The sequence below is a fragment of the Cnephaeus nilssonii genome (assembly GCF_951640355.1).
Source record: "Cnephaeus nilssonii genome assembly, chromosome: 8".
Classification (NCBI taxonomy): Eukaryota; Metazoa; Chordata; class Mammalia; order Chiroptera; family Vespertilionidae; genus Cnephaeus; species Cnephaeus nilssonii.
The window spans coordinates 87,271,153-87,274,352 of NC_137079.1; the positions used below are offsets into that span (position 1 = coordinate 87,271,153).

A 3,200-nucleotide genomic window follows, 5' to 3' on the forward strand; every position below is an offset into this window, starting at 1 on the left:
AAGGTGAAATTATTAAAATCTCCCAGAAAGTAAAGCATAATTAAAAAAGAAAAAGGAGACTAAGAGAACAACAAGTGAAGAAATGTGGACAATAAATCTAGGAGAACCATTATGCAACTACTAGAAATTCCAGAAAGAGTGTAGAGAAAACAAAAGAGCTTTAACAATTAAAGAAATAATTCAAGAAAAGTTTCTGGAGTTGAAGAAAGGCTGAAGTTGACTGATTGAAAAAGCCCACTGAGTGTCCAAATGTATAAAATTTCAGGAAATTCAAAGGAAAACAAGCTAAAATCTTTGGGGACAAATAATAAATGTCCTACTTCTCCCCTAAGCCTCTACCCCCGAAGAATCAGATTGACATTGGGTATTTCATCAGCAACCTTAAAAACTAGAATACTATGTAAAATTGCCTTTAAAGGAATGAAGGGAACTTATTTTGAAGTTAGAATTATATGTGAGGCCAAATTGTTAATCATAAAGTTAGTGAAAACCAATTTTCAGACTTGTTATGACTTATAAAATTTACTCCATCCAACTTTTGTGACAATTGCTTGAAATTTTATTGTAATTTTTTGTTTGTTTTTTGCTTTTTTATTTAATCCTAACCTGAGGATATCTGGAGGGGGTGGGGGGGTTGTTTATTTTAGAGACAGAGGAAGTGGGGGAGAGAAACGTCACTCTGCTGCCTCTCATACACACCCTGACTGGGAATCAAACCCACACTTCATTGATGTACAGGACAACACTCCAACCAACCGAGCCACCTGGCCAGGGCAAGGAGTGTTGGTTTGTAACACAAATGAGAACCCTAGGAAGAGGAAGATATGTGATACAAATATTATGGTTCCTAATCCAGGGGTGAAGTAATTAAAGAAAGTTAAGTATTTAGAAAGCAACTGATCCAAACTTCATCAAGAAATTCAGAGGAGGAGAAGCGGTTGCATCGCGGAGCGGAGGAGGCAGGAAACCGAAGGCGAGCAGGAGCTGGGTGGACACCATGACCGGGATCACCGCCGTTGATGCGGTGGAACGCGAGATCCAGGTTCTGCAGCAGCAGGCCGAGGATGCTGAAGAGAGGGCTGAGCGCCTCCAGCAGGGAGTGGAGGGAGAAATGCGGGTTCGGGAACAGGCTGAGGCTGAGGTGGCCCCCTTGAACCGTAGGATCCAGCTGGTTGAAGAGGAGCTGGACCGTGCTCAGGAGCTCCTGGTCACTGCCCTGCAAAAGCTGGAGGGGGGAAAAAAAAAAAAAGCTGGAGGAAGCTGAGAAAGCTGCCGATGAGAGCGAGAGAGGTAAGAAGGTTATTGAAAACCGAGCTTTAAAAGATGAAGAAAAGATGGAACTCCAGGAAACCCAACTCAAAGAAGCTAAGCACATTGCAGAAGAGGCAGATAGGAAGTATGAAGAGGTGGCTCGTAAGTTGGTGATGACTGGGGGAGACCTGGAACGCACAGAGGGACGAGCTGCGCTGGCAGAGTCCCGTTGCCGAGAGATGGATGAGCAGGTCCGACTGATGGACCAGAACCTGAGGTGCCTGAGTGCTGCTGAAGAAAAGTACTCTCAACAAGAAGACAAATACGTGGAAGAGATAAAGATTCTTACTGATAAACTCAAGGAGGCAGAGACCCGCGCTGCGTTTGCTGAGAGATCCGCAGCCACGCTGGAAAAGACAGTTGATGATTTGGAAGATAAACTGAAATGCACCAAAGAAGAACACCCCTGTACGCAAAGGATGCTGGGCCAGACTCTGTTGGACCTGAATGAGATGTAGAGCCACCCAGTCCCGCCCTGCCGCGGCTCCTCCCTCTGACCCGACTCCGCCTGAGACCAGCCTGCTTGAAGCTGACCTTTAAACTGAGGCTGATCTTTCACTGGAAGGCTGCTTTCTCCTTTCACTGCCTCCCACCCCCCCTCCCACCCCCCACCCCCCACCCGTGTCTTTTTCGCCAAATTGTCTCTGCCTCTCCTCAGACATTTTGATGGGGCTAGAGGCTGAGCACCTTTGGGAAGAACATTTAAGGGAATGTGAGCACAATGCAAAGTGTCTTTAAAAGCATGTTGTAATTACCTTTTTTGTTGTTGATGTGGCAACCATTTGTGAAACATTCCAAGTAATTCCACAGTTCTCAAGCAGCAGTCTAATCCCTGTCTCACTTTTAGGAGGTAATTTTTCAGCTCAATCCATATTGCCCTCTCCAGAGAGGAGGGAGAGAGGATGGGCCTGCCTTCCGGAGAGCCACACAGAGCCCAGAGAAAGGCTTTTCTCTGGGGAACCATTGCTTTGTGCAGGGTACCAGCCAAAACAGAGAGGTAATTCCAGGGGGAGTTAGCAAAAAAAAAAAAAGTGACGTTTAGGTTTCAGCTTTTAGGTGTCTTTGGGCAATTTATTTTTTTCATCAGAAGTGACCAAATTAAAATGGTGAGACCTCTCTGTGAGAGACCAAGTTCTTGTCCCATCTCTACCCTTTCCCCAATGGTTCACAAAATGGATCATGTGCCCCTTATGTTGAGGTGACCCGTTATTTGCTCTCCTGCCTCCTTGAAAGAAAGAAAATTATGCTTTTGCCACTGATTTAGCCAAATAAAACTCATCTCATCACCCTCTCCTGGGTCTGAAGCTGCTGTCTCTAAAAGTGCCATCTCATTGTGCTTTGTACCAGTTAGTGCTGGAGAAATCTTGAATAGTTTATGTACAAAACTTCTTAAATTTTGTATTATTTTGAAACTTTGCTTCTTTGGGATTGGGGCACACTGGCCACCCTATGTGGCTGTGAGAGCTCGCTGCAGTCTGGGCTGGCGGTGTGCTGATCTTTAAGTTTCTTTCCCGCCCTAATGCCCCGTTTTTAGTGAGGTTTCTGTGAGGTCTGTTAGGTGCGCATCCTGTAGGTTATTGGCTTAAAATGTTCTCTCCTTTGGTGTGGTCCCTTTGGAGGCCAATTGGGAGAAAGAGAAACCAAATAGTGCAACTGTTTTGATACTGAAAATTGAACAAGTATCTTTTTTAAATAAAGAACCAGTCCCTCCAAAAAAAAAAAAAAAAAGAAAGAAAGAAAGAAAGAAAGAAAAAAAGAAAGAAAAGAAATTCATAGGAATTTAAGAAAAATGTGTATTTAAAATGAAAGTAGATTTCTTCAAAAAATAGTAAGGCAAAAAAAAAAAAGGTAACCATTAGTAATTTGGTGAAGACTTGTAATTGTCTATC

The 3,200-nt window shown here is 43.7% G+C and overlaps 1 pseudogene across 1 annotated transcript; it reads left to right on the forward strand.

The window, feature by feature from the left end:
* Nucleotides 1-997: 997 nt before the first annotated feature.
* LOC307104575 lies at nucleotides 998-1,805 on the forward strand (annotated as a pseudogene). Its single transcript has one exon. The product of its transcript is annotated as an uncharacterized misc_RNA (transcript).
* The last annotated feature ends 1,395 nt before the right edge of the window (nucleotides 1,806-3,200 follow it).